General features: G+C 43.2%; 1 pseudogene; it reads right to left on the minus strand.

The window, feature by feature from the left end:
- Positions 1–9,634: 9,634 nt before the first annotated feature.
- On the minus strand, positions 9,635–10,319 carry LOC113182249 (elongation factor 1-beta pseudogene; annotated as a pseudogene).
- Between the last annotated feature and the right edge of the window lie 3,389 nt (positions 10,320–13,708).

A 13,708-nucleotide genomic window follows, 5' to 3' on the forward strand; every position in this document is an offset into this window, starting at 1 on the left:
ACAATCCTGGGTCAAACAGCCATCAAGGGGAAAAAAAGAGGATCCAAATCCCTGTGGACCTTATGTACTTCCTTTGCACGTGATGAACAGCATACTACGTCAGCATACTACGCCTGAAAACAATGTACAGATACGTTATTCTCCTGAAATCTTTCAAAGCTCCTTTGCTAATGTTCAAGAATGCCAGGTCATCTCCTTTGGTTGAAACGAAGCACATCAGACTGGTTGCAGAAGCTACGAATTACCTCAGATCTTCAGATAAAAGAAACAGCACATTAATTCACTTAGCATCACATTCTTCAGGGGAGGAAATTGAAATACGGTTTTAACTTGATTACTTTGCTCATTCTTACCTGGGCAGACCAAAGCAATCATACAGAATTTCCTTCCTCTCTCTCCTTCACAAGATTCCTGGGACAGGCTGTGAACACACCACCTTCTCCCCCTGGTCCTAAGGGTCAAATCAAACGAAGAGGCTGTTCGCTGCAGATGGGCAGGCTTCGTCACACACCAGTTCTCAAAATTGGTTGCCTGGCACAGAAGATGATTCAAGTAAAACTGAAGTAATTTTCAAAACTGAAACTTAAGCTTTTTAGCAACACGAGCCAAGTGCGTTAGTCTTGGACCCCCAACACTTTCTTGGCGCCTAGTAGCAGCTCAACTGTTCTTTGGTCATCATAATTAGCCTGATTGTCCTAGACAGGAAGGATGGATGTGGGTAATGAAGCTCTGGCAGCCCAGCCTGTAGCAAACCTCCACTCCCAGAGACATTTCCCAGCACTGTTTGGAGGAATATTATGGATCAGTAATATTCAGAGACTGGTCTCTGACACATGGCAGGACAATGACCAAGCAGCCTGCTCTGACCCAGAGATTTTTTAAAGACAGAGAGAGCACAGAAGCAAAGAAGCCAAACATAAGCAGGGCTCCTGGACAACAGAGCAAGGGCGCTCAGTGAAAGGACAGCACATGACCAGGGCTTCTCTTCCTTCTGATCCTCACCCATCCATCCCCCACCCCTGCCCAGACAGTTGGGCGGTGACACATTCCCCTCGGAACAGAGCCCAGTTTCTCCAGCAGCTGTGCCCAGGAGGCCATCAGATCCAGACTCTGGCAGCTGGGTGAGCCTCTGATCAGCCAGTTTCGGCCTTGAGGTCCCTCTCAATGCCAAAGAGGGGAACGCCAGCGTTGCATTACTAAGCACCAGAACTTGACCAGGGCTTCCAAAGACTGACTCACAAGAACACACATCTAACAGAAGGATCTTCTTATTATCCAACAAGCCCACTGTTTCCATTTTTTTGTGTGTGTTGAAAAAAAAGAAGAAAGAAAACCCAACCCTGAGTTGTGCTGGCCTGGAAACACCCTGTTCCTTTCCTTCCCTGAGCCCACACTAACTGAGGGATTCTGCCAACAGTGTGAAGTTCAAGTTGAAATGGTGAAGTGGGAAGTTCTTCCTAAATTTTTCCCCCCTTGGGGTACAGTGAGTGGCAGTGGTGAGTAGGAGGAGTGGGATAAATAACTCCAAGAGGACTTCAGGTACTTGCTTTTAGTAATGGAAGTGACATCTAAGAGAGTCAGGTCCTGATAAGAATGCATCCATCCGTCATGCTGGAATTTCAAGTGTCATTCTTGTTATTTCTGTCATCTTGAGGGGAGTCACAGAGACTGGGCTTCAATTGTAACTCAATAGCACTTAATAGCAGGAATGTCCAGGGACGAGTGAAGAAAGTCCTCGTAACCTAAACTAACTCACCTGCAAAATGGGAATGAAAAAGCCAACCTTGTCACCTAGAGGCTAAATGAGGTAACGTAGTAGGTAAAGTTCTTAGCGTGGGCAAGCGCTCCCTCAGTGGGGCTTTTTTTAATTAGTAAGATTAACATGTTGGGTTCACAGTACTGATTCCCTCATTTTTGGCCTCTTACAGGGAAGCTCACGGCACGATGGTTCCAAGGGTCAGAGACAAAAAAGCCCCTGTTCTAAAAATGGTTGAAAAGAGTCTTTCCCTCTCCCAGATTCCCAGCTCCTCAGTGCCCTGTCAAAACATCTGGTCCCTTTTGTCCTTGGCTTTCCCTGTGCTATTAAAGCCAGTCCTCATCACGAGCCACTTCCTGTTGACCTAAACATTTTTTTTTTTATTCACCTTAACACTTCAAGATGCTTAGAGTTGAAAGGGTAAGAACAAAGATGAAGGTCGAGCTTTTCTTTGCCCAGTGACCATTATGATTCCAATCGCTAGTTTGAAAAAGAAAAATCTTCTTAAATATTATATTCTTATCTGTTAAAAATTTAAAAAAGCACTTCTTTTTAAAATTCCCCTCCTTGTCTTGAGATTAACAGTTTGATTTAAAAAAAAAAAAAAGTAGGGTGTCTGGCAAAATATTCTCAGTGAACTGATAGGGTCATTCCTTAACCCAGAACATTCTCCTAGCCAGGTGTATACAATCTTGTTAAGCAAACTCTGATTTGGGATTTGTCGGGGATTCGGGGGTCCTGTCTCACTTCTTTCCCACGTCCATCCCTAGTAGTTCCTCCAAGATAAATTGCTTCAAGTAAAACTCTGAAAACTCTGAGTAAAGAGTAGGTCTGGATGGGGAAGGGGGATCTTAAGACACTTCATGAGCCTTTTTTTTTTTTTTTTGTCTACACTGACTACCCTTTGCTGTGGATTAGGCCACTGCTTATTACAAATTCAAATCCTATCTATATATTGTTCATGGTTCCTTTGTGTCATCAGGAAATTAAAGTTTGCAGCTGGCCCCTTCATCTTGGCTAATCATGCGGACATAAAGTCCTTAAAGGCCCTCAGAGTGGCCCCTGCCGGGGCCCCACTCAACATTTCTCTTTAGCAGGACATTGTTCTTCAGCTGTGTTTTCATCCCTTGCCCCTTGGGCATTAAGCTCCCGCTGCTTTTAGTCCCAGCGTCAGACTCTCATGCATCATTTTACCATCTCCAGTCCAACACCCATGGGAAACCATGCTGAGCCCCGCAGCCAGTTGGAAAAGTTTCAGAGGGTGGCAGGAGCTTCTCCAGCCTCTCAGGATGGCAGCCACATCCTGGAGAATCCACGCGGGGAGCCAGGTGGAGCAGCAAGGTCTCCCACGGCCTTAGTCTGTGGGGTCTCAAATCACAATTGCTCTGAGAGAAAGGAGGGTAATTACTGGGACCTGTTAGAGAAGGTCCAGGCTACGACGGCAGAGCAGCCGCCAATTTGCCAGCTCCTCAAAAAATTGATCTGACGTGCTACAAAACCCTAAGCCTCCTCTCCGGGATCTTTTAATATCCGGCAGAGTTCACACCTGGTTTCTGAGATTCCTTGAATTAATTGAATTCTCATTAGAATACTTCCTGCCTGCCTTTTCCCAGCCTTAACTGTGTGTGACCTGAAGTTCATGGTGCAGCAACTGGGCTAGAGCGAATCTGTCTCCCTGGCGTCTTCAATTTCATTCCCACACCACTGTGGGCTCTCCACCTCTTCCCAGAGTGACTTGGAGCCGCCATGCCATTCACAGAGAGGAACTGAGAAGCCTTCCACGGGCCTGACTTCTAGAAGGTCCCTTCTTTCAGCGTTTTCTTATTAGTGTTGTCTTACAGGTTATGTTCACGTTGTGTCCTATGCAGTGGTGCCATTTTTTTTCCCCCCAACAACTGTATTTTCTTTGACTTTCCACTGGTTTTAATGCATATTTACCTTTGATACATTAGAAATTGTGGGTATATTTGTGATTGTACCTTATTATAAATAATCATTGTCCAGGAGGCTGGAAAATACTAGGCTCCTACATATTTATTCCACACATAGACTCTAGGTTTGTCCTGTACGTTTGTAACTATATCCACTGTATACCCATTTTAAGATACAGTCTTATGTTTACCACCTGGGACAGTTCAGTGATGCAAACTCCTTTACACATCTCCCTACCAAGTTGTAACTATTTTATTATGTTGAGACTAATTCATTTTTCTTAAGGAGATCTTGTTTCATTTCTGATTTGCCTTGGAATTTTACCCCATTTACAGCAGGCATAGTCTCATAGTGACATCACCCTGGCTAGAATATGGAAGGAAGAATGTGAATGGCAGGAGGATAATGCATCATCTAGTCATCAGATCTGAAAGGCAGAAAAGTTTGGGAAGGTAGATACCAAAGGACAGAAAGATTTCTCTTCGACTTGGTAAAAACACTTATTTTTCAACACTCAACTCAAATATAGTGATACATCTAATGACATTCTTCTCTCCATCACCGATAAATCCTAAGTCCTTGTCCTATCTCGAAGCATCTCTAAGGTTTAGTGAACAAACTTATTTACATCTCTGCATTCCCAGTAGACAATAGCTGCCTGACATTAAGGACCATATCTAACTCAGAAGTTAGGAGAAGGATTGTAGTTGGATGAATGAGAGACTAAACACATAAATGTCCCTTCTATTTCAGGCTGAGTTTTGACCCTTTGTAACACCAGGCCAGAGGGCAGGAAGAAGATTGTCATGTCAGCAAGCCAATCCTTTTCTACCCCTACTCTCTACAAGTATTCTGCAAGCTCTGAGCTCTTGTTTCCTATTCTTTTTTTTTTTTTTTTTTCTGATCTCGGATTACACTTGCTTCCTCTGGAAAGTTTTCTCTGATACCCTAAAATAAGTTTGTTCTTTTTGGTTTTTACACATTTTATGGTTCTTACATTCTCATAACACATCATACTTATTGTCCTTGGGACTCGAGGGCCAGGCTCCCTTCTTCCTGGATGAGACAGGCCTGGGGGTAGGTGGGGGAGATGAGAGTACACTGGGCATGCCCAGTTCCTTCCTTCCTCTCATTAGTCAGTCTGGGATAAATATGAACAATGGGGTTGGGGGGGGGCGGGGAGCCAGAGATACATTTATGAGTCCATAGGGCTGGAAATTCTCTCATCTTTTTTAGAACCATATCCCTACCCTTTGCCCCAAGAAGTTGTTTATTTAAAATATAAATGCAAGAAATGTCTTATTCCGCACTGCAATTCATCATCTAGCAGAGTGTTGATATCAGCAGCCACAATAATTTATTAATGGAAGCTACGAGGAAGGAAGGAAGGAAGGAAGGAAGGAAGGAAGGAAGGAAGGAAGGAAGGGAGGGAGGGAGAGAAGAAGGGAGGAGGGAGGGAAGAAAGAAAGAAGGAAGGGAGGGAGGGAGGGAGGAAGACATGCAGGCAATGTTTTCCACCCCATGATCAGTACCCTACCAGGTACATCATCAGGCTAGATCTACTTTAGATTTAAGAAAAGATAGAATGGATTGTATTAAGTCTGATTGGAGGAATAAAAAGGCAATATAGTCTTCTTTATTACACATAAACACATACACTAATGTCTATAGAACCCAATATTTTTATGCTATTGACTCCAGCTTAGACACATAATGCTGCCATCTCAGGTAACGATTTCCTAATGGGACAAGTGATGGTTTTTAGAACCAAACTATGTAATGTTTTCATTTAAAAAAATCAGTGATATTGGTGGTTCCAAAGCTTTGACCACCAATTCTAACTTATTTTTTTTAACCTCTGTCCCTACTATTTATTCATTATTTTAAGAAATAGATTTTGAGACTTCATTGAATGCAAGATCCCTGTGCTGTCTGGGAATAATCATGAGCGTGACACCGTCTTGCTCTTGAAGAGGTACGTTTACCTACTGGAGAGGAGAGACAGGGGACAGGCAATTATAATAAAGTGCAATTAGTACTTCAATGGAGCAAATGCTGGAGGCCACAGTGACCCTGGACCTTGGAGGTCAGTGGCAACTTCCCAGAGAAAGGGATATTTAAGCTGAGGTTTAAAGGATGAAAGGAACAGGCCAGAGGATTGGGGTGCAGGGAGTAACATTCCCAGCAGATGGAATGACATGTGCAAATGATCAGAAAGGAAAAAGACATGACCTGACATGGAGGGAAGTGGGACAGGTCTAGACCTCCAGGTGGGTGTGGGACAGTCTCTCTTTCCCTTGTGTAGAAGAAAACAGCACAGCAGACCTAATCCTAGACCTAATCCTCGAATTGGGTTCCTCCCACTCCTGACCAACTGGTACTAGGCCTTTCTTACTGGCACCCAAAGGAGGCCTTCTGATCAAGGAATCAGAAAGGTAAACCAAAGGCAGGTAGGGCCATGCCCCTGGAACTGCTTTGTGCATGTGACAGTCCTGCCTTACAAGGACTTTTCATGTGAGGGGAGGGCTTATCTTCCGTCCTTCTCCTACTTTTATTTTCTTCTATTAAAATTTGCTTATCACCTTTTTATTTTCTTTCAGTTGGATAACATGAATGGGAGATACCACTCCACTCCCTGTACTCAGTGTCATGAACTTGTTTGGAGCTGGCGTGTGCCCTGCATGGAATGCAGGCTGAAGCCTCCTCCCTGCCTCAGAGGCTGAATCTTATCTCTAATGATCTAAGTCCTCTGGGATCTAAACCAAGTGACTCTGGTGCAATTCTATTCATGTAGCCACAGGGGAGATCTACTAAATTTTTTTTTTTTGGAAGGTATACAATACAGAGAGATCCCTATACATTTTTTTCTGAATGTTACCATTTGCAATGGTACCAGTGGCTGTCCTACGGAACCTATGAGGAAGAACCTGTTTAGGAGGAAAGCAGAGTACTGACCAGAACAAAACAGAGGAAGGAATCTTAGTCCTTGAATATTAGTCCTAATTCAACCAACCAGCCCTGGGGCCATCTTAACTCTGAACTTCTTCCTATGTATTGAAGCCACTGCTAGTTGGTCTGTCTGGCACTTATACCTTTTAACATCAATTGATATGCTACTCCAGAGATCCTCTGGATAAAATCTTTCATTTTAAAGACAGGGAAACTGAGATCCTAAGGGAAGAAGAGATTCATCCTTTGTTTCCTGGATAGGGAGCCATGAGCAGAGTACTCTTGGACTAATTTTTCAATATACTATGTTGTCTCTCCCTGTAGTGCATGGCTATTAGTTTTCCTGGCTCTCTAAGAAAAATTTCCCCAAGTCCTGATGGAAACCCATTAACTTAACTCCATAAAGACAAGCTGGGACAATAGAGATTTTTATATCACTAAGTCATTTAACATCTTTCTAATTGGGTATGAAAACGCTTATTCCTCATTCCTCAGAACTTGTTCTGTCTTCTGATTCCATTTGCTCCGTTCACACCTACTTTGCTAGACACTGAAAATGACATGGTAAGCAAGGCATACGGTATCCTTGCTTCATGCTCCTAAATTTAAAACATCACTCTTCTCTTTCTGCCTCTGTAAAGTTGAACCTTCATTCTAAAAAGGGAGAAGGATCTCAAGGTCAGCAAGCAGAAATGAAGAAGGAAAGACCTACAGCTAGGGAAATAGAGCAAAGTCTATTTGGTCTGAGCCAGACAGCTGAGTGGGGAGACAAGAAGGCTAAAGGGCTGGTCCCTCTGATGTGGCTTTGTCCCTGAGGAACCATGGGGAGAAACATTTGAAAGCTGCCTTTCCCTGCCAGGGTTTTGTTTGCTCCTCTGGGACAGGGACAATTTGGCTCCGTTTTGAAGCATTGGGGAAATAAAATCGCCTTGAGCATAGCTGGGAAAGGACATACCCCTAACTCTAGAAGATGAGGATAGATTGAATGCCAGTGGCAGAATCCACAGGGAAGGACTCCAAGTTCAAGGTAAACAAGTTAAAACTTATATTTGGGAACTAGTTCCCTTGGGACTTCAGACTGACTGTAACTACACTCATGGGTGGAATGTATCCTAAGGCATCCAGGAAGCTCACACTCCCCTCCTCTGCTAGTCCCACAGGCCTGGATGCTACCAGGACATTGCTTGAGACCATCTCAGTCTCAAAATTGGCTAAATAAAAGACTCCCTTTGGAGATTGACAAAGATTTTCCTTTTGGCTGAAAGTGGTCTCTTGATCATTCAGAAACTTAATACAGTCATCTTGGGCCTCTCTACAAAGAAATAAAAGAAGATCTACCTAGAACAGAACCTTAGCAAAGGTAACATGTTATTCCAGCTCCGGGGTGCAGTAAAACAGTGTATAGGCAGAACCTTCTGATCCCAAGCTCACATTTTAACAGGGATTAAATTAGATAAATGTCAACCCCAAAAGCAGCCTTAAAAAGGAGAAGTCATTGAAGAGAAATTGACCAGGAGCTGGTTTGAGCATAGAGTGGGGAGGATTCCACCCAACTGTCTCTCGATGGTACGAGTGGGTGGGAGTGGATGATGGTGTGGCTGTGTGTTGCCAATGTCAAGAGGGAAGATTCTGGAACTTGACGACTTGGACACGTAACTAGCTTTGGGACTTGGACAAGTGCCTATCCTCACTATCTTTCCATTTTCATCATCTTTAAAGTGGAATGAGAATTATCTCTCCCTTCTGGACTTGTTATGAGGGTTAAATGAGTTAATGCATTAAGAAAAAAGAAACTTAAAACAATCCTAGGCAAGAACTGAGTATATCATAATTTAACGTTAAGGGAAAAGATTGTTCTTCAAACCAGCTCCTGGCCAATTTCTCTTTCTACTGCTGTCTCTGTAAGGATGGTCCTTCTATGTCACCATGGAAGACTCCCTTCAGAAGTCTGGGACCAGGAGGGTTACCTCAATGTATTGCCCCTTGGTACAGCTTTGGCCTTAACATCTGGAGAAGATAAAGACATGGATCATGTTGGAAGCAGGCACGCTTCCTGACCCCCAGGAGGCACTCACTAAATATTTGTTGAATGGACCAGAGCACTACACTGCTAGAACTAGACTGGAAGTTGCTGAAAGAGGAAGGAGAAATGACCTGATGCTCAAGCTTCATAAGACAAGCTAGTAGGGATCCAACCTCTCATAATTAGGTGTGTTATTTAATCTCTGTGGATAAGCTAGGAAGCAGGTGATAGAAAAGAGTGTGAGGCCAAAGTTATGAATGTCTAGGAAGGATGATAAATGTGAGAGCTAACACAAATTGAGTACCTATCATGTATAATCACCCCAGAGGATGGAAAGTATCCTCAGGCATCCCTTCTCTGCTATTCCTTGAGGACTGGGTACTGCTAGAGAATTGCTTGAGATCAAAATTGGCTAAACAAAAGACTGTCTTTGGAGAGAGTGTCAGGCCATGAGCCAGGCCTATGGTACACACTACTTTAATTCTGACAGCAATCCTACCATGTAAGCATCAGCGTCCACACTGCACAGAGATTAAGTGTCTTGTGTAAGTTGTCTCTGTGGTGTATCCCAAGGCCTGAATTCAGTCCCATATGTGTCTCATTTCAAGTCCTTGAACTTTCTGCTCCACCTTGCTAACACAGTTTTCTCTCATTTCTACTGCCTAAACTAGGCTCTTAAGCTGAGTGTTCTGGGTGGGCTGCAACTGGACAGGATTCAAGGGTACTGAGTGCTTCCTCCCTTCCTCTTCAAGACTGAGTCATAACTTCCCCAAACTTGGGCCATATTCCTCAACATATGCCCTCGAAGGTCCATATACCTCAATAGGACTGGGTATGCCAGTCATTACTCATGCTCCATCAGACTTCATTTTTGAAAGTTGAGAGAGAAACAGATATCAAGGGCATGCATATTTATCTATCTATTTATTTTATCTTTCAAGCTTTTATTGAAGTGCAACCATCCAGGATGAATTTTAGATCTTGTTAAAAGCAGCCATGTCCGTGGACAGCACGTAGTTCTCAAAAGCAGTGATCTGTTCCTCCAGCATATCTGTTCCAACTTTGTCATCTTTGACAACACACTGTGTTTGAAGGCTCTTAATACCATATCCCACTGGAACTAGTTTAGAGGAACCCCAGACCGAGCCATCCTTTTTGAACGCTCCTGACGCACTCCTCGGATTTTGCCGTATCTGTCTCCTCATCCCACGGTTTCTCATGTAGTAAGACGGGAGACTTGGTGACAAGTGCAGGGTTTGGGGGCTTTCTTGGACTTATACTGTGCAAGGTGTTCTTCCCTTAATCTCTTTGCTTCTTCACTTTCCTCCTCCTCATCAGATCCAAAGAGATCAACGTCATCGTCATCTTTGATGTCTGGAGCTGTGCTCCTTGTGATGTCTTCCACACTAGCAGGACCATCCTCGTCCAAAGCTTTCTTCACTGCTGGAAGGCTGGCCTTTGCTTCTAATAGGATTTGATGTGATTATACCAACATAAGGGCATGGCACAAGTCGGCAGGCCGTGGGCTGGAGACTGCTTCAAATACTGCCACATCTGCTGGCGATGGCACATACCCTTCCATGTAGTCCTCGTCCACCTGGTAATCATTGAGCACCTGGAGGCCAGTAGGGGGGTGCTTTTCGGGTCACCGAAACCCATGGCCTCGTCTGTATCTGGGAGCTGGATAGTAGTAGAGGAAAGAGCTCAAGGACAGTTTTAATGTACAAGATCTCATCAAGTTCCAGAGCATGCCCAGGGTTTACTCTGGATTCTGCTAACCCTGTCATACCTATTAGGACATAACTTTCCTATGTTCATATGCACACACACAACCAGTGTAACCACATCATGTGCAATCACCAGAATGGGAAGTTGTTCTCCATGTATGTATAATATGTCAAAATACGTTCTATTGTCATGAATATCTTTAAAAAATTAAAATTTAAAAATTAAAAAAAAAATTAAAAATAATTAAATAGTACCAGACCTGCCTAACCTCCACTCTCCCTAACGGTATTGAGTAGAAAACTGGGCAAGATTAGAACTGAAAGGTCACCCAAAGGTAGTTACCCACTTCAAGGTCTACTCAGGTCTTTATTTGCCAGAAAGTACTATATTCAGTTAGGATAGGCAAAGCTTCGAAAAACAGAAATGATCAGATTTACACCTTCCCTAGACTCTCCTGGCCTTTCCCACACGTGGAGCATAGTCTAGGCTGGTTTGTATGTGGCTCTTTTGCTGAATCCTTTAAATAGGCATGGTTCATGTAGCATTCTACTCCGTGGAATTCCCCAAATGTTATGCACACGCAATGTAGCTCCACCCAAGATGAATAGCAGCTGTCTTCAGGACATATAATCCCCTTGCATAGCATGAACTGGAGCCCAAGCTGGTAGGAACTTGGCCATGGGAGCATCAACCCACATTGAGCAGCAGTAGGACCTTGGAAAGGCCACCAAATGCTCAGCATTCACTGCTTTAGTAGCATTTCTTCTCTTGTCATACAAGTATAATCCATTTATGTTACACAGATGGAGAGAGGAGTAAGGGCATTATCCATCCAAATGCAGTACATAACATCAAAAAATTGGCTAAGGAGGGCTGGGGCTATAGCTCAGTGGTGGAGCACTTGCCTTGCACATGTGAGGCACCGGGTTCAATCCTCAGCAAGTCATAAAAACAAAATAAACGAAATAAAGATATTGTGTCCATCTACAACTAAATTTTTTTAAATTGGGTAAGGATAATTTGATAAATCCATCTTTTTTTTTCTTTAATTGCTCTTCCTGTATGATTCCCTTAGGAAAAAAGAAATTGTAAGTAATCACTCCTGGCCTTTGTAGGCTTCTCTTATCTCAGAACACAATGTCACACGTGGTGCCCTGCCTCCTGCAGGGGGTCACAGTGAACACCCAGCACTTGGCTTGGCCCCTGGATCTGCATGTCATTATCAGAACTCTGGCTGCCAGATTCCACAGGCCGCTCTCACTTCAGTCTTTCCATCCAGTTTCCTCACCTCTTTAAGTTTTGCCAAGCGTATGCTCATCCTGCCTTCGGGGAAATATTTAAGTGAAACATACAGAAAGTTACAATATCAAGAACTGTGTTGGCAACTCTCTATGTAGTGTTGAGAAAATTTACCCCATTACATCAAAATTGTGGTGATTTTACACACTGTCAACACCAATGCTTGGCTTCTAATGGATGCTTTTCTTCCTTCAAGCTGGGATAAACTCTCCCAGACCCTCGCTGGGGCACCGGTCTTTACTTGTCTTCCTTTCAGCTGTTCTCCTGCTATTGTGACTGGGGAGTTTATTCCAGAGATACAGCTTATCTGCACACTTACCGACACTTCTTTCTTCCTTTCACACTGTCTCCCCCCCAACCCCCACTTCTACCACCTCCACCTATTATTTCCAAAGGGAATCACCCATCACCAAAGCCATGACAGGCTGCCTCTCCACCGCATTCCAAGATAAGACCATTGAATTCGGCCTCACTCAATACCTCTTAACTTTTGCCCTTGGCATCCAGACAACTCTTCGATTCTCAGGATGCTTGCTGCTGAACTTCCTGTCTATATAAATGCGCTTGGAGAGTCTCTTGCTCCTCAAGCCTCCTCCTTCTCCTCCCAGAGCTTCCCTTTCCCTTTCCATGCCGAGCAATTATTCTTATTAATTATTCCAGCTAGCAGTAATTATCAGCAGTACATGCCCCAAGCCACATTAGTAACAGAAATCTCCAGGACACTGAGGAATCAGCTGGGAGGCCCCTCTGCCTTTTGATTTGCCTGGTGCTGCAAGTTATTCTCTCTGCTGCCCCTCCCACCACGCCTCCACTACGCTCTTACTGGTCCCCAGTTGTTTTATTATCTGGCCTTGGTTGATGGTGTGACAAAATAGGGCAGTGTCATTTATACCTGTGTGGTTATGAGCTCCGGGTAACTCTGGTGGCATGTGAGGCATCTGACCCCTGGCGTAGCTGAAAGCTCTCCTTATTCCCCAAAGGGTTCTCACCATATTTGAACACAAAATTAACTCCTCAACCCTCATTTGCAAGAATTTGTAATTTGTCTGTTTTCTTATCCATTGTTCATCTGTATAGGTCGTCATTTATAAATACTTTAACATTTCTGTAGCAGGTCATTGGCATATTTAACATAATGTTCTTATTCTATTGGAAATTAAAAAAAAACAATTTGCTTTGTGAAAAATTTCAGGAAAGTTGGATGATTCGGGAAACCTTTTGTCTTGACTTGGAAAATTGTATTAGTGACTGTTTCCCGTTAAACTAGGCTGATTCACAAAAAATATTCTGGAAGAAAAAGCAACCGTCTAGAAACACAGAAGAAGAGAACCAGTTAAATTCATTTTTCTGTCCTGAATAACTTCATGTACTAAAATGAACGTGTGTGCTTGAGAAAGGAGATGCAGATTCAGTCATTTGCAAATGTATTCAACTTAGCTCATGCAGCCCCTAACAGTGATTTGGAAACCGTGTGCATATTGGAACCTTCTTTTTTTTTTTTTTTCAGTCCAAAACAACAAAGTTTGAAACACTTGGATGTAGTGTCATCTCTGACTTAGTACAATTGCAAACCATCAGCAAGTTTCCAAAAAAGGCTGCAATGCAAGGTGCTAATTTGCAGATGTTATAATAAAGATCCTATTACTCAACAACTACAGACCACATGTGGCAGTGGTAAGAATCAGGTGGAAAAGAAAAAAGAGAAGAAAAAAAAAAACTATCAGCATTATCAAAACAGGGCTTCTACCAGTTGTTGCCAAGTGAAAAATAAAAGAGAGAAGTGAAATGTTTTGTTTTTAAGACAGGGTGGGACAAGTCGGGGTGTGTGAAGCAATCTGGAAAAGATAAAATTTTAAAAGTGACACTATCTCACTTAAGATACTTCCAAGAGCCAAAGGAAGTGTGCCTCATTCTGACACATGCACACTGGCATCCAGCTTGAAATACCCATGCATAATTGTTGAGTCCAGTGGTAAAAATTCAGTCCTTTGCAAATTTATTTAATTTAAATAAGCTTCCCC

Source organism: Urocitellus parryii, chromosome 13 (genome assembly GCF_045843805.1).
Source record: "Urocitellus parryii isolate mUroPar1 chromosome 13, mUroPar1.hap1, whole genome shotgun sequence".
NCBI classification, from domain to species: domain Eukaryota; kingdom Metazoa; phylum Chordata; class Mammalia; order Rodentia; family Sciuridae; genus Urocitellus; species Urocitellus parryii.